This window comes from Puma concolor, chromosome D1 (genome assembly GCF_028749965.1).
Source record: "Puma concolor isolate L17-30 chromosome D1, mPumCon1.1.hap2, whole genome shotgun sequence".
NCBI classification, from domain to species: domain Eukaryota; kingdom Metazoa; phylum Chordata; class Mammalia; order Carnivora; family Felidae; genus Puma; species Puma concolor.
The window spans coordinates 78,524,438-78,543,110 of NC_141676.1; the positions used below are offsets into that span (position 1 = coordinate 78,524,438).

General features: G+C 43.0%; 1 protein-coding gene across 2 annotated transcripts in view; it reads right to left on the minus strand.

Moving 5' to 3' along the window:
* Positions 1–18,673, minus strand: part of MAML2 (mastermind like transcriptional coactivator 2) — a 347,944-nt gene that overhangs the window by 38,074 nt on the left and 291,197 nt on the right. The window lies entirely within an intron of this gene.

Below are 18,673 nucleotides of genomic sequence, written 5' to 3' on the forward strand. Positions count from 1 at the left end.
ATTCTGTGTCTCCCTCTCTCTCTGCCCTTCCCCGTTCATGCTCTGTCTCTCTCTGTCCCAAAAATAAATAAATGTTGAAAAAAAAAATTAAAAAAAAAAAAAAGAATTTCACTTGGGATATGTCAAGGTTGAGGAGCTTAACACAGCCAAGTGTAACTGTCAGGTAGGCAACTTGATATCTGAGTCCGGTATTCAGGAGAGAGATCCAGGCTGAAAATACAAATGTGGGGGTGGTCAGCATAGAGGAGATATTTAAACCCATGAATTTGCATGTGATCACCTAGGGAGTAGGGACAGACGAAGAAAATGGGTCCAAAGACTGACTTCTGGACACCCCGTTGTTTAGAACTGGTAGATGAAGAAGAAACCAGCAGAAGAGACCTGGGACCGTGGAAGAGTGATGTCCTGAAAGCCAAGGGAGGGAGGTGTGCCAGGAAGACAGTGATCAAGAGATCAATGTTGCTGATAAGTCACGTAAGATGAGAGCTGAGAACGGACCATTAGGATGGACAACTGGGTATCACTGCTGGCTTTGACAAGAGCTATTTCACCGGAAATCTAGAGACAAAAACCTGAATGGAATGGAATCAAAACAGAGGGAGAAGAGAAGTGGGGGTCAGGGTTTTTGGAGACATTTTTCAGGGAATATTGATGAAAAGGATGGCAAAAAATGGAGAGGTAGTAATGAGATGTGGAGGGTTTTTGTCTATTAGGTTTATATGCTTATAAAAGTAATTCGTTTTTGTTAAAGTTTATTTATTTTGAGAGAGAGAGAGAGGAGTGTGTTTGCACAAGTGGGGCAGGGGCAGAGAGAGGAGAGAGAGAATCCCAAGCAGGCTCCATGCTATCAGCACAGGGTTCAATACGGAGCTTGATCTCATGAACTTATGAGACCATGATCAGGGCTGGAATCAGGAGTCGGATGCTCAACTGACTGAGCCACCCAGGAGCCACTTACGGAAAAATGGCAAATGCTTTAGGATTGTAAACTCTTACTGTATTTCATCTGCTTCATAATATATGTGATTTAGTATATTGGTTTTGTTTATAGCAAATAATATTACTGATAAGTATTACCAGTGAAGTTATAATAGTGCCAATGATGGTTTATAGTTATCATCCTGATCATAGCTATTATTTTGAATGTAGTATCTATAGAGTTGAGTCTCTAATACCTTTGCGACAGAAAGCTATTAGCTTCACCTTAAGGTCTTCTGGGTAGAAATGCTTCCTGGATATGCTCCAAAAATCACAGACAAGTTTTTGAATAACCTACAGTTAGAGCCACATAATGGAAAAATGTTATGGAAAGAATTAGCCATTCACTCAGTTCAGATATAACTCTTGGCATAGAACATTTTATTTGGGCTACGGTAACTCAACTTTCTGAGCCCTATAAAAACACACTTGAATTGCCCATTACGGCTACTCAGCAGAGAAAGGCTAACAACAACAATAGTAATAATGATGTAGATGTAGATCCAGACACCTAGGAGTAAACAGGGGACTGGCAAGCTACTGGGAACAGCTCAGCGGGGGGAGTAGGTCAAATTTAGAAATTGGAAGGAGGTGACTGGACATGGCAGTCCCTTTTAGGTGAAATTGTTCAAAACAAAACAAAACAAAAAATCCAGCTGCTGGTTTATAAATTTCCCACCACATTCATGACTCAAAAGTGCAGACTTTGGATGTCCCTCTGAGTCTCCCAGTTCTGGAGTTTATGCTATTTGGTAGTTAAGTGCCGTTTAATGAGGCTATGGAGAGCTTTTAGTCAACGGTTTCACTCCCCAGACGGCCGATGCCGGAGGTACAAGTCAACGAAGGCGAGGGTGGGGGGGTGCCTGTAGATGGGACAGCTTTGCACACACAGATTTAGTTAGCAGGGAGAAAGGGAAGGGCCTGAATCCTCATTTCGTTTCTAAAGTCCAACAAAGGCCAGCATAATTCCCTAGACCATCTCTAGGCAAAAGAGTATAAAAGGTGGGTAAAGTATACCCTCAAAACTCTCCTTTTTCTGGAGTCTTTCTCCATCTTTCATCAGATTCTCATTTTTCCTAAGCAACTCTCTTCCACCCTGGGCTCTCTACCCCCTGCTGGCTTCTTAAGCCTAATCCATACTTGTCTTCCCCATTAGGACTGTGTGCCTCAGATTTAGAAAGATCCCTTTTTTGGCATAAAAAACAATCTATCTCATGGTCAATTTCTCTTGTCCTCAGTTGGGTCAGTATTTTTCCAACTTTAATATGCATGTGAATCACTCTGTGATCTGGTTAAAAAGCTGAGTCTTAGGAGGTCTTGGCCATGGTGGGGTGGTGCTGGGGTCCGGAGTTTTTGCATTTTCACAGGCTCCCAAGTGATTCTGACGCTGCTGGTCCACAGCCCCTCCTCTTGGGTATGCCAGGTGACCGAAACTGAGCGGATACTAAGGCTTACCGTGAAGTAAGGTGGTAGGGGTGTATTGTATGCCTGCTTCCCAATAATGTTTGGGGTTCCACAGGTGGATTTCATGCATTAACCAGACGAGTGAATGAGATAGGAGTTTTAGGTCTCGGTGGAGAAAATTTTAGAGCTGGACTTTAGTGGATAAAACCGGAAGCAATGCTCTATGAAACAGGACAAGTGTGCTACATGGAGAGAGGATAGACTCCAGCACCAAGGATTATTTTTTTACTACCATTTTCTTTTGTGGGGTGTGTGTGCGTGTGTGTTAAGGAGTACAGTAACATGTAAACATGAAGCTTCCTTTACTTAATCTGCCCACTGCTCAGCCTAGACCAATCACCTCTCCCGTGTTCCACAGAATCCTGGGCTTCTCCTTATTGAATCTCTGGTCACACTATGTGGGTTTGTTCCTTTCCCCATTAACCTGGGACTCGAAGGAAGAACTATGTGTGGTCATTGTATACACAGCCATCAGAACGGCATCACATACAGCAGTGATTGAAAAATGCTTGTTAGGGGCGCCTGGGTGGCTCAGTTGTTCGAGCGTCTGACTTCGGCTCAGGTCACGATCTCACGGTCTGTGAGTTCGAGCCCCGCGTTGGGCTCTGTGCTGACAGCTCAGAGCCTGGAGCCTGCTTTGGATTCTGGGTCTCCCTCTCTCTCTGCCCCTCCCCCGCTCATGCTCTGTCTCTCTCTGTCAAAAATAAATAAACATTAAAAAAAATTAAAAAAAAAAAAAAGAAAACGCTTGTTAAATGAATGCCAAAGTCTAAAACCCACGCCTTCAGTTTCCCAACGAAGGTGGAAGGTAATAATCCATTATGAGTCCAGTACATCAGGGCCTCACTGAGGGCTGCTCCCTGAACGCAGTTCTCCGCCTGGGCCTGTGGCAGGATTGTGGGGATGTGTGATCGGCCAATGAGTTGTGAGCTGACGTGCGTGTCACTCTCCAGCTAAGAACGTATTTGCTAATGCAAGACCTCTGAGGACTCTCTCTTTTCTCTCTGGTTCAGCAACTGGCAATGCTGAGTGGTGGTTGCTCTATCACCCTTAATCCATAAATGGCTACAAGGAACAGGTCTCCCCACCCCCATTTTGGACATACTGTATAAGAAATAAAACTTTGTCCTTTAGCCATTGGGGTTTTGACGGTATTTGTTACTACGGCATAACCTTGCTTGTTCTGACGAGCACAGGCTACGGCGGATGATGGCGGGGATTCTCTGAACTGAGGAATGCCAGGTCCTGCCTATTCCCAGGCTCCGCATCCCTCTGCCTTTTGAGGCTGGGTTTCAGGTATGGCCCTGAACCAAGTCTCTGGTTCTGAAAACAAAGTTTTCGCCTTGGTTCCTAAGACCAAGTTCACACCTTGCAGCTGGTTCTGGCCCGAGGATCCCTGTCATGTGTCTGTGACTAAAGTTCCACGTCTGTAGCCCAGACTGTCTGCGGTGAGAGGCACTTTGTCCTTGCCATCCGGGGCATTGCGATTATGCTTCTGAGCCCTAATCATCGGCTCCAGCTCACCCTGTCTGTTTGCCTGGATCTCTACAACTGCCCTTGTTTCTCCAACCATATGATCCACCCACAGGTCAGGGCACCCTGAAGACACTGTGGTGAATTTCATTTTGCTGATCAAATGACTGTGTTCCCACTGCTTCTCTGTCTCTGTATTCTTATTGCCACAATGATCTCACTGCTAGTCCCTGTCCTGAATCTGTCCCCAAACTCCAATGCCTGCCTGGCTATAATCAGGGAATTTTGTCCCAGTTTCCTGCCTTTCTCGTTCTTCCCCGAATCACTGCAGTTAAATGGGCCATGTGTATTTGTGTTCAGAGACATAACAGATGGGATCTTGGGGATTAAGGTAGCAAACAGAGAGCAGGGGGCTTTCAGAAGGATTAGTCTTTCGCCTGGTGGGGAGGGTAGAGAAGGACACTGGGGAGCTGATTTAAAAAAGGTCACTTGGCCCTATAAGCATATGTGACAGTCGCTGGATTTAGTCCACTCTCAGTGTCCCTGTCTGTCTGCTCCTCTAATATCTGTAAAAGAAAGAGCACTAGATTTAGAGTCAAAAAACATGGGTTTAAGTGCTAGCTGCGCCATTTCCTAGCTGTGTGACCTCAGACGACCAGTCAACCTCTCTGAGCCTATTTGTTCAGGTGTAAAATAAAGCTGAAATAATGTCCCTAATGTGGCCCATAATGAGGCTGCGTGGGGTCTCGTAAGGATCACCTAACAGAATGTCTGAGGAAGCACTCAGCCTGCTGTACAGTTTTATTAATGTAAGGCGGTGTCAGGGTGATGAGGAAGGAACAGGTAGACAGACGGACTAGACCAGCAGGCATGTGCTGAAGCTTTAGACTGATCTGGGGTACGCGCGGAGCTGCACTAAGGTTCTGAGGAAGAGAGCTTAGGAGCATGAAGTCCCGGAAACCAGTCAGGATAGGACGAAGAACCTCTGCTGAGGGTGTGCCAGAATGCTCCCGGTGGAACGTTCACCCAATTACACTACTGACTGAAAGCTCAAGTGGGAAGTTCAACCACATTGCTTCCCCTCCTGATGTACAGCTGAGATGGGCAGATGTGCAGGGGGACAAGCTACAGATGGCACTGTTGCCATATGATGGAGCCACTGTTTGCATATTTCGTTGCTAGGTAGCTTTGAGGCCTCCGGAGGCCCTCCTTGCTCTTACGTTAATTCCCAGTGCACCCAGTTACCCAGCCCGTCTTGCCTCCTCGCCTTGCCAGCACGGTTCCCACACGTGTGGGAGCTTCGCCGGCTGCCCAGTAGCCAGGCATCAGCAGTTGGCAAGGCTCCCCAGACTGGAGCCTGGACCACCCAGCTAGCTGGAGGGCTCATGTGGAATGTGGGATCATGTTCTAGAGCACAGCAGGACCACACTGCTGCGTGGGATGTCCCATCTGTGGGAGTGAGAACTTTGGGGCTCTCAGGGAAATGCAGACAGACTCCATACGTAGTCACACGAGGCCCTGGCCAGGGGTGGCCGTTCATTATACAGGGCCTCTCCACCTGGCAGGGTTTCCCTACACAAGTTGTTCGCAGCCCACGCTTTTCTGGCTGGAGGCAAACAGGACGCCCAAGGCAGAGGGTAATAAAGCACAGGGAGAATGCAGGAAAAATTGGGGAAAAAGACAAGTGATTGAGTTGCAGGGGCTCTAACTAACAAGATGCAACGAACAAGAGGCAGTTTTGCTGCAGAAGGCTGGAAGTGGACCAATCTGGCAAGCACGCTCAGTTGTATAGGCTTAGAGAAAGTTAAGACATAGGATGGTCATAAAAATGGAGAATCCGTATATCAAGGGCACAAAATAGCTGGAGCAAAGGCTAGGGAAAAGCAGATTAAAGGAGATTTCAACAGGATTTTAGAGAACCAAAACAGTGAGGAGAAAGTTTGTTTTTTAACAGACAATTGAAGAGTTGTGTGAGGGGAAAATGTTTCGATTGACGATGAAAGAGTTCTAATAGTAGACAAGATCATTTCTGCAGAGTGCCTGTGCCTTGGGGTTAGGTGGGTTTGCAGCCCCAACTCCACTACCCCGAACTGTGTGATCTTGTCAAAGTTGGTTAGCCTCTCTTAGCCTCAGTTTCTCTCTATACGAACTGGAAATCTTAATAATGCCAAACCACAAGGATCTCATAAGACTTAAAACAGATCATGTGTATGAAAGTTCTTCTAATCCAGGAAGTTCAGACAAATATTAGCTATTACCACAGAATTTCTCTGTTTTCCGAGACTGTAGTTTTTACACCTTCCGGGGGTGCAGATGTGCATGCATGTTGCGAAAAGCCATGCCTTCTGTTGAGTAGTTTGGTGGTTGGTAGAGCTAAAAGGAATAATTAATTAAAAGACCTCCTCTGGCTTCCTATCGGCTATCTGGCTTCCTAACTACTCTTTTGGCCCTTCTCACCCATTCACCTTACAGAACTTCCCTGGACAGTTCTTTGACTTGTTTCATAATTCGCCTGCCTCTGTGACCTTGGGCATGTTATTCTGGAAGCCTAGAATGCCCTTCCCCTGGATCTCCCTCTGCTCACCTCTTACTCAGACCTCAAAACCCAGCTCGGGAAGCCTTTGCCTAGGGTCAAATTGGTCAATGCTCTCAATGTCCCCACAGCACTCTGTTCAAGACTCTGTTTTAGCTTCTGTTGATAATAGGCATGAAAACAAAGAACAGACTCCAGGTAACATTTATTAGGGGCTTACAATGTTCCAGACACTGTGAGAAACATTGTGCGTAGATAATCTCAAAGACTCTTCAAAATTTTTTCTAAGGTAATGCTGTCGCTGTCTTCATTTTATAGATGAGGAAACTGAGGCTCAGAGAGGCTGACTAACTACCCCAATTTTACTGTAAGGAAGTCATTAGCTGGTACTAGTCATTAGCTAGTACTGTACCGATGTGACTTGTTCATTTATCAGTCTCCTCCTCTCCCATTAGACCAAGAGAATCTAAAGAAGAAGAACCCTAACTTAGTCACGAGTGTGCATGCACGCCCTTAATAAACATTTACTGGATGAAAAGGTAAGTGGGTTTCACTGTGAGTAAAAGCATAAGGTAGGCTCATGAAACAACCCTAAAATGTCAATATCCTCTGTAAACTGAAGTCATATATACGCCACCCAAGAGAGACAACAGTTACATCTGACACGGATCTTTGGCCATCATTCATCTGTTTTTCAGCCTCTTAGCAACACCAGTAAGAGCATCAGCTTCTAATGTGGAGAGATGATACATACATGGGAGGTCTGCCCAGCCCTCCCTTCATTCAGGACTGATTCATACAGGTAATAGCATTCAAACAAGCCAGGGGGCTGGAAGTCTCTCTTTATTCTTTATGTAATCTCATCTGCAGAGTTTCATCGTAACAGTGACCAAAAGTATTCCTTTTGGCACCTGTGTGCTCAGCACACCTAGCTAAAATTGAACAGGACATATAAAAATATCTTTATATTACATCGAGGAGAAGGGGAAAGAAAGGAGGGATGATACAGGAATATAATCGGTGCAACACGAGGTAGAGCTGAGATGGTCCAGGGTGGCCGTGGGGAAAAATAAGGCATCATATATAATACATTTGTTTAGCATGCTGGCTAATGAATAAATTCATAAAACATCTCATCAAGTCTCCATCACATCACTAACATCAATCACAGTCCCCGGCACGTAGTAGGTACTTAATACCTGTTGCATGAATGGATGGATAAGTGAAATATGAATGGCCAGTGTTGTAGAAGTTTTCTCTTCTACCTATAGGAAGTGCAGGAGGCTGGGAATCTGGATTCAGGGCTTCTGTAAGGTAAGGGGAGAGGAGAGGCTGACTGTTTCAATCAGTAGCTGTTTAAAGAATACCTGTGCCTCTGGAGTTTCTAGCCAAGGTGACAGTGTCCAGGATTGAGCTCATGGGGTTTTGATCACTGAGTTGCATACGGTCTAAGGAGAATTCAGAACCACACAATCCTGTGAACAAACCTCGCATTTCCTCCCTCATTCATTCAGCAAATTTTTATTGAGTGCTACTGAAGCTGGCACTGTGCCAGGTCCTTCACATATATTACCCTCTAATACTCAAAATAATTTTAAGGTATATACCATTAGTGTCCCAGTTCACTGATGAGAAAGCTGAGTCCTGGAGTAGGTAAGTCAGTTTTCAAGGCTACACAGCATGTGGCCAAGCTAAGATTTCAGTTTAGGACTCTCTGAACTCCAAGTCCCCTCCTCTTTTCTCCCTTATTCTGGTCTCTGACCTTAAGGAACTCAAAGTTGAGCAGGGGAATCAGCTGGAAGACAAATGCGGTGTGGGAAGTGCTCTGTCAGAGGTAAGAACTAGGTGCAGTGCGACACGGAGGAGGGGTATTTACCCTCATGAGAGCCGAGATCAAGGAGGCAATCTGTCCAGGGGAGAGGATATGCTGAGTCTTGGAGGAGGGCTGGGACTTCATCAGGGGGAAGAGGCAGCATAGTTCATTGCTTACTCATTGTTTTTCATTTGCATGTAAATGGACTCCTAGATAAACAAGGTACCAATAATGTCTAGCTATCTGCACCTCTTTCCATTTATCATTTGTCCAAATGCAGGGGAAACCAACCACAGATTGAGCACCTATGTTGAGACAGGTATTAGATAACTTGCTTTAGATCTTGAAAGTTTTAAAAATAGCAATTTTTACTACTCTATTTGCTCCCTCAAACATTTATGTTCCTACTTGCCTCAGTACTTTTGTACATGCTGGTCTCTCTGCCCAAAAGACTCTTTCTCTTTATCTAAAAATATTAACTGTTTTGTTTTAGTATTATTATTACTTTAAATTTCAGTATAGTTAACATACAGTGTTATATTAGTTTCAGGTGTATAATACAGTGATTGAACAATTCTTTAACATAATTTTTTAAAGTTTATTCATTTACTTTGAGAGAGAAAGAAGGAGAGAGAAGGGGAGAGAGAGAGAGACACACACACACACACAGAGAGAGAGAGAGAGAGAGAGAGAGAGAATGAGTGGGGGAGGGGCAGAGGGGGAGGGAGAGAGAAAATCCCAAGCAGGTCCCACACCGTCAGCATGGAGTGCAAAGTGGGGCTTGAACTCATGAGCTGAAGTCAGATGCCCAACTGACTGAGACACCCAGGCTCTATACATTACTCAGTGCTCATCACCATAAGTATACTTTAAGTATACATTAAGTATACATTAAGTATACTCTTAATCCCTTCTCTTTTTCTCCTTAAGCATTTTACCCATTTCCTCTTTTCTGCACTTGGCTAATTCCTATTCATCTTTTTAAATGTTTATTTATTTTGAGAGAGAGAGAGAGAGAGAGAGAGAGAGATTGAGAATCCAAAGCAGACTCCTCTCTGTTAGCACAGAGCCTGACTTGGGGCTCGACCCCACACACCGTGAGATCAGGACCTGAGTGGAAATCAAGGCAGAGGCTTAACCAGGCACCCTCTTATTCATCTTTTAAGGGTCAGTTTAACACTACTTCTTCTGGAAGGCCCTCCCGACCCTAAGGTTAGGATGATCCCCTGGGTAGTGTCTCCGAAATGTCTCTGATTATGACACTTGTCACACTTCCATCCCCATTGACTTGTCTGTCATCTCCTACAAACTTCAAATGCTACAAGAGCCTATAACTGTCTTGTGTATTCCTAGATCTTCAGTGGTCAACAAAATGGCACATAACTGGCACTCAATAAATGCCTGTAGAATGGAGCAATGAATGGGCATGTAGTTGATGTTTTTTCCTACAGGGAAGAAACTGAAAACTCAGCAAAGTTTGATGTCTAGAAAGCAGAGTCAGAATAAAGAAAGGAAGAAGAGAGAAGAAAAGGACTGTGTGTTCTAAAAAAAGGCAGAGTAAAATGGGACACGTGTAGAGAATTTATAGAATTGTATCATTCTTTTTTTTAAATTTTTTTTTTTTCAACGTTTATTTATTTTTGGGATAGAGAGAGACAGAGCATGAACGGGGGAGGGGCAGAGAGAGAGGGAGTCACAGAATCGGAAACAGGCTCCAGGCTCCGAGCCATCAGCCCAGAGCCTGACGCGGGGCTCGAACTCACGGACCGTGAGATCGTGACCTGGCTGAAGTCGGACGCTTAACCGACTGCGCCACCCAGGCGCCCCGAATTGTATCATTCTTTATTGCACCCCCGGTACTTCCTTAAACACATAATAATTTGCCAGATCTTATCAATAGTAGCGCTCAATTTTCATATATTCCCAACACATGGACCATTTTCCTCAAAAAAAAAAAAAGTTATAAAAATGTTATTCATCACATTCAGGGCAGTGTTTCTCTTTGCTAGATTTATGGCATCTGAATAACATAGAAAGGAAATCCTCAAAGTCAGGGCTCTACTTTTTCCAGGCCCCACTTATTGTATTTTGGACATTTTGAACTGAATTTTTACATTTTTAAGTGATCGATTTTCATTTCGGCCCAAAGGTCCCTGCCTGTTTCTGAAATCTGCAACATCTGCTAGGGAAGTGAAGAGTGAAACAATTTTTTTTAAAGATCAAGTAATGAAAAAAAAGTCTTTCTTGAAGGACTGTGGATTTTCAATTTGTTCCACATGAGACTATCTCAGGAAATTACCTTTTAACTGGTGCTCATCTTGTTTGTGCAGTCATATTCCCCTGATAGGAATGGACTGTGATCTGAGAGTGTTATGATGTAAAAATCCTACTAGCCTGTCTTCCAAGGACAGTATCCAGGTTTCCAGTTGCCTGTCATGTCAGAGGGACTCTCTACCTATGTGGGAGACCATCCTCCCACCCCAGTTTCTATAATGAGTCATAATTAAGGCAAAATTATCACTTCCTGTGAATGAACCTTACGGTGGATTACATAGATAATGTAGTTTTCCAATTATTGAACAAAGGTCAAGGATAGTCCTAGGGAAAACTCCCCCAAATGGGCTGGGTTCACATCTATCACCCCAATCTATCCTCCCACCTTCTCTCGGACATTGTTTTCTCTGTGGGCTGGAAATTCCCACCATTAGTCATTCACTGGCATACAGCTCTCACTTCTATGTTCAGTGACACCTCAGAAGTTTGGTAAATAAAAGATTTCAAGGGCTGAAAGAGGGCTTAACGGTCACAACCAGAGACTCTGTCCCATGGCAAGTATTTTTACTCATTTTTTATGTTGGCAGACTACAAAATATTATGTTTGGAAAAGCTGTTCTGCTGCTAATTTTTTTTTTTTTACCAACTCACTCTAAAATTCATACGGCGGGATACAAATTCAAAAATAATGACCATATTTCTGAAAAAAAAAAAAAAACGATATGAGAGGGGGAATTACTCTACCAAGTATGTGGTGACTTATAAGCCATTGTAATTTAAACAATGTGCTTTGGAAGAAATGAAAAGATGAACAGAACAGAAGAGAGTGTCCAGAAATAGACTCACAAATCTAAGGAAAATTGTCATATGAGAGTAAGGACATTACAAATCCATGGGAGAAGAATAGAATATTTAACAAATGTTTCTGTGACAACTGTCCATCCAAATGGGAAACACAACTATATCTCTACATCATGGCATACCCACCCACAGAATCACAGCTGAATTTCCATCTGGCAAAACAGCTCAAAACTCAAGCTCTATAGATGGGAGATCATTCAGGTCTTACTGAGTGCTCCATAGGGGGGGGGGGACCAGTTCCAGAGGCAGGTGAGGATGGTCGACCTGACAGAGAACTGCCAGGCCTCCACTTAAAGCCAATCTAGCAGGCAGAACATTTTACAAGGGCAATTTCACTGCTTCAAGGGTGCTAACATAAAGCTGGGAACCAAGGATACAGTAAGATCCCAAAGGCAATGTTGCCAGTGACGCTACAGACCTCAGTGAGAGTGACACTGATTCCCACCTTTGACAGAAAGATGACGAAAGAAAGGTTTGTGTATTTTCTTCTTCCTCCTTCTGAATCCCTAGAGCACTCCTAGCCTTGAGAGAGAAAGTATACAGAAAGGGTAACAGTTTGCTTAGGAGTAATTTAGCTCTGGGTCTGAATTCTGGATCAGACCCTTACTTTTTATACGACCTGGAGATAATAATTGCACCCATATTTCCCAAGGATACTGTGAGGATTAAGCAAGGTAATATATATAAAGAGTATAGCACAGTGCCTGATATACATAAGTGTTCAACAAACTGGTGTCATTACTATAGGCCTTTTCTCCTCTATTACATTTTGCACTGTTTCTTCTTTCTCCAAGTTCAATTTATATTTTAATGAACTTCTACTGCATACCAGGCCTTGTAAAAGACACTTTTACATATTTCATCTCACTGAATCCTCATCAGAACCTATCAGGTAGGTATGCTTATTCCCATTTAGTGTGTGTGTGTGTGTGTGTGTGTGTGTGTGTGTGTGTGTGTGTTCTTTCTCCAATAATACTATGTACTAGTTTTTTTCAAACCATGTTAAGGAGAAATGGATTCATGAAATTTAAAAAGTTACTCTGTTGAATAAAAACTCCATGGTTATGTAAGTTGGGAGATTGTGAGTTAAACAAACTAAACCAATTTCTTTTTTTGCAACACATCTCAGAGTCCTTGACAGGCTAAGGTGAACTGTTAATTTCCAGGAAGGAGGATTCTTTCATATATTTGAAAACCAAAAGAGTTTTGAGAGTTTTTTCCTCAGAACACAGCTTGAGAAAATACAGAATAAAGATTCACTGAATAACAGGATCCACTTTTGTACCTTTGCACATGCCCACAGTGCATGGCATACTCTGGGTACAGGCAAAGTGTTTAATAAATTCCAGTTGCTTGATTTACATGTGAAATTGCCCAGCTCTTTGTATACCCATGGGGTAAGATGGCGAGATGCTATCTCTCCTTTTCTCTGACAGTGAGTTCATAGTTTTTCTCATTATCTTTATTGCTTTCTCTGAAAGTGAGTTTACATTTCTTCAAATTAAGAACGACTGGGACCAAGTCCTGGCTAGAATGTGGACCAACTAGAATACCTGAACACTGAGGGCAGGAAGGGCAGCTACTTTAGAAAACAGACTGGGAGGTTCTTACAGAGTTAAACACAACAGCCCCACTCCTAGGTACTTACCTAAGTGAAATAAAAATTTATGTTTCCTCAAAACCAAACTGGAAACAACCCAAATGTCTCTCATCTGGTGAATGGATAAACAAACTGTGACACACTCACACCATGTAATACTACTCAGCACTGAAAAGGAATCAACTATTAATACAAAAAACAAAGTAAGTGAACCTCAAATGTGCTGCTAAATGAAAGAAATGAGATGCAAGAGGCTACAGACTGATTTCACTTATCCAGCGTTTTACATAACAATACCGTAGGAATAGAAAACAGACCAGTGGTTTCCAGGACTGAAGGTGGGGAAGGGGGCTGGTTACAAAGGGACACAGGGGAATTTCTTACTTAGTGTGATGAAAATGTTCCATTAATAGGCTGTGGCTGTAGTTAAATGGGTATGCATTTGTCAAAACTTGGGGAAAAGCCACCTCCAAAACTGTCTACAAGTTTGTTTTACTTCTAAAGTCAAAAAGTCAATATATGTTAAGAACTTTTTTTTTTTTTTTTTTTTTTTTAATGGCAAGGAGTATACCAGTGTCCTCTCCCAAGATGGCTGCTGCTCATAATTCATTCAAATTCCTTTTCCTGGCACTTCTCACCTTTGCTTTGTATCCAAGCTTGCTTCCAAGCCATGGTCTGCCCTGAGGACTATTATATCTGCCACCACTTCTACAGCACTTGTCAAGTACTGCCTTATATTGCAACTCCTTCTCTGTGGCTTGTCTTCTTTAAATTTTAAGTCTGGGGCAAGAAAGAACCATGCCTTACTTGTTTCCACCATAATATGCATTAAAATGCCTGGCGGGAGTGCTATAAAAGTATTTAGTAAATAAACTGATCTGTACTTTGGTAATAGCGGCAAGTCTATGAGTCCTTCAAAGACTGGGAGCCCTCTGAAGACAGGGATTGTGCATACATAGCCTTGACCGGGTCTTCACTATAAATGCCCCAGAAATACTTTTTGAACAAATATTGACCGTAAGGACCACAGGGGATTACGATTCTGATTTTGTCAAGATGGTGCATGAGTTGGAGAAACTAACCAGGACAGAGCTGTGGTCTGGTGAGAGAGCTCACAGAAGCGCAGGAGGGTAGACCCTGGGCTACTTCTTGGAAAACCTGAGGGTAAATGCGCAGCTCTCCAGGTTACACCTGGCTAGGTTTCAGCTCTTATCATGAGCTTTTCTCAGAGAATTCTTGGACGGGAGATACTAGATTTGGATCCAGTTGGAATGACTAACTGGGGATGGGCTGCAACACGGCAGGTTTCCAGTTGTGTTTCTCAGGCTTGAAACTGCTCCCAGAAGCAAAGATGATGAAGGCTTCATTTGTTAAGCATGAAAATAAAAACAGTTTACACCGGGTTTTAAGCAAATCCTTTCTTCTCTTTTATTCTCATCTCCCCTTACTGTTGGCCACTCCCTGAATTTCAATCTCTTTTGGGAAAGACTCATGCTCCCTACAACTATTTTTCTTAAACTAGACTAAGTGGAAGCATTGAATCTATTTTATTGGATGGATTTTATAAGGTTTTAATTGTTGTAATTATAGTTAAATACTTCAACATCCCAAACATCCTAGCCCTTTAGGTGGCCTAAGGGGAATAGGTCTTATAAGGATATATAATAACATAATGAATACTTGCAAAGCCAGATCCGCTGTATCTGATGACTAACACACGGGATCCAGGACACATAGTCTGACTCCCATCTCTCCGTCCTTTCTTTGCTTCTAAAACAGCACAGGTAGCCAGCCGGGGCAGTTGGTCAAATACTTTGATGTTATGTGTGTGTGTTTGTGTGTAATATCTCGTTTAAAACTGTGACAAAAACATTTGTTATTTATTAGACCATTTAATTAAAAGCGATTCCGTAGCTTACTATAAACCTCCTTCTCATTTAATGCAAAAAGGCTTTGTAGAAGTAGAAAAGCCATAACAAAAGTCCTGAAGCTTTTCAAGTTCTGCCCGGAATTCCTTATGCCAAAATCATTTTTGACACTTTATTGAGTATCCATAATAGTTTAGGCGTGGAGGGAAAATTTTAAGACACAGTCTAAGAGGAAAATAGATGCTATTCCTCAGCACTAGCCTCAGACCATCCATTGTGAATGAGGTCAGATGTTTGTCTAGTTGGCATATTAGGGGACCAAAGTCATTGTTGTGATCATATAGGGCCAGTTAATTTTGTCCTGAACCCGAGTCACTCTAACCACAAGGCTTTTATTTTTTTTTTTTAATGTTTGTTTGTTTGTTTGTTTGTTTAGAGAGCACAAGTGGGGGAGGGGGCAGAGAGAGAGGAACAGAAAGAATCCCAAGCAGGCTTTGCGCTGTCAGCATGGAGCCCAACACAGGGTTCAAACTCCCAAACAGTGAGATCATGACCTGAGCTCAAGAGTTGGTCATTCAACCAACTGAGCCACCCAGACACTCCTAACCACAGGCCTTTAGTCACAGGGGGACCATACAGGAATGTCTGGGAGGTTCAGTTTAAAGATTAAAAGGATCCTCTGCTTTTTTGACTGAACTAAGCCATCTTCATGGGCAAACAGGCTGGAATTAAGGACATACTTGTCCTGTCACTGGGTAATATGGGAAGCTACCTAGAAGAAGTGGAGTCAGAATTAACTGCTAAAGAAGAAAAAGTCCACATAATCACCACAAATAAGACTGGAGTCCTAGAAGTGTGTGGTAACCTGCAAGGAGGCAGGAAATCAAGACAACAGTGAGACAGATCAAGAAAAGGTATCCTATTATCCGTGGGAGCTATGTGAAAAGGAAACAGAACTGGGTTGGAAGAAATCTACTGGAAGCCAAGTATAAGTAATTCCGATTTTAGAATTTGAAATAGAATATTTAAAAAAAAAAAAGTAGTGGGTGTTTTAGGCATGCCCATTGTTTTCTTGCAACTGCATGTGTCCATCAAATTCCTGTTTTGTTTTGTTTTCTTTTTTTTTTTTCCAGAATGTGGATTCTATGGAAGACAGGCAGGCTGAGTCTGTCAGTGGTGGCTGTCTGGGCCTAGGGAGTCATAGGGAGTATGAACTGGCACCAGGGAAACCCAAGGCCCTGTGCAGTCTGAAGGGACTGGGCAAGTGGAAAGGAGTAAGACACTATGACCTCTCAGAAAGAGAAATACAGAGACAGGTTAGATGGTTTGCTGCCATCTTTCCATTTCCTTGATGTTGTCCTCCCAACATCGGGTTTTCTAAGATGCCATTGTAACCACTGAGGACATCTTTTATTAAAGACAAGGTTGGGGAGATTTCTGTTCCCTGAAGTCAAACACCATCCCACGCACACAGAGATGAGAGGGTTATGGACAAAGTTGGAATCAGAAGACCTGGCTTCTGGTGCTGTAACCATGTGGCTGAGGCAAGTTACACACCCTCTCTGGTCTGTAGGTTTGGCCTCTGGGAACTCAAGATTATACTGTATACCTTTAGTTATATATTAGTATGTATCATTATATTTAATCCAGATGTAGGGATGAGAAAAGGTCTGCGAGTGCGCCTACCTAGCACGCTATGGCGCTTCAAAAAATGCAATGTGTGAAAAAATAATGAACGAATATATTGTTTTTTTACTTCACCACAAGTTTATATCTAACTAAAGTATTGTTATTCTTTTTTCAGTAGGCTTCACGCCCAGCATGGAGCCCATTGCGGGACTTGAACTTACAACCCTGAGACCGAGACCTGAGCTGAGATCATGAGTCAGATGCTTAACCTACTGAGCCATCCAGGCGCCCCTAAATGGCGTTTTGAGGAAAAGACAGCTACTTCTCAGAGATTTGCAGATTCACATGTAGTTCTATAGTAAAGTAGGCAGGTGACAAACAGAAAATCCCTCATCTAATGAGTGGCTTACGGCCACTAGAATGACATCATGTACAGTTAGAACAACACAAAAGCCTGGGTTTCAGATAATCCTGTGTACAGCATGGGGCCCCAGAAACAAGAAAGTATGCCTGAGGTTTTATGTGGGGGCAGAACAGCACTTTCAGTGCACTCTCGAGAGTTCCATTTCCTCTCACAACTACGAGTGATTTATCATTCATTCATCTTAGATCTTTGTAGCAGTATTCTGTGCCCAGAATATGGTGGTAATGAATATGGAATAACCATCCTCAACTCACAACCCCTGGGATTGGTCTGATCACCATCACGGTCACAGTTGCAGTGGAGGGTGAACAAGCACTAGGTATGGAAGACGACATTTTAGGTGCACTCAACAGGATGGTAAATAGGGGTAAATTGCGATTCTTAAGTTTAGCATTACTCCTTCCTTATTTGGCCATTGGTTAGGGACATTAGATCCCAAGATTCAAGAATATGAATATGGATTCAAGAATCCCACGGAGCCCAATGCGGAGCTCAGTCCCATGACCCTGGGATCATGACCTGAGCCAGAATCAAAAGCCAGAGGCTTAACCAACTGAGTCACCCAGGCGCCCCAACCCCAAATAATTTTTCTCTTCTGAATTCTCTAGAAACAACAGTATATTTCTAACATCCAGGTGTGATGCTGCCTATTTAAACACCTATTTATACACCTCTCTCTAGCCTCCATTCCCAACACAGGATTAGCGTCCTAGACCTGAACACCATCTTAGATAAGTGAAAGCCAAGAAGATCATTTTGAACCTGATCCATCTTGGAAATTTGATCCGAGTCTGAGAACACCACCTAGGTTGAACACCACTCTGTAGTTGGGAGCCAGTGCACCTGGGCTCCCACCAGTTCCCACTTTCTGCCCAATCACCAGATGTATTCTGGGATATTTCTGCCCACAAGCAAAACTTGGCTTGTTTTTCTTCACAGCAACGAATGCCTCAGAAAAAACTCTGGCTTTGCAGTTTCTCTGCTGCATTAAACCTGAAAGCTAAATGCCACACCCACAATAAAATAAGAAGAAATGCTCTTTTTCTCTTTTCAAAAATTACCAGTGGCCACGCAATTGTTGGTGGTTATTGTCCAAAAGTCCAGGTGTTCTCTTTTGCTCTCTTTATCTCTCATACACACTTGAATTTTAAGACAAACACACTCATACACAACGGGAAGACAGCTGTAACTTTATTTGATAGCTGTTTGCTTGCAAATTTAGCCTTGTCACTGGAAGCATGTATCTGTAGCTGCCCGGTGACCATGGAAAACCAATAAATACTTAAAGAGGTCTGCAATCAGGGAGCAAAGGAACATAGCTTGATACTAGAACTTCTGAGTGTTAAGGCTGTCACCATTCATCTAGAGCAGGCTAATTCACAGAATCCACAGGCCAGAATCGGCAATTCTCTGGATGTCTTCTCCAGGGGGAGATGCATTCAAAGGCACTTCATCCACAGAGGCTGCATGTATGTCCATTCAGAAGTTCTCTCTCACTGGGCATTCTGAGCCTTGTTGCTATTTCTCTGACTGCTGTTGTTTTACTTTGGGGCTTCCAAACTTGCCCCCTGATATTTTAACTCCTAATCCTGACAGCGACTAAATATCCCAAGAGACAGCATGGTTAACGGGTGAAAAAGCTCACTGGATGTAGATTAAAATTAGGCAGGCTGGGACTGTGGAACTATGTGCATTAGGAACACAGTAAAGAGAATGTTGGAAATCGGTGTTCTTGTATCATAATTAGAATAATATT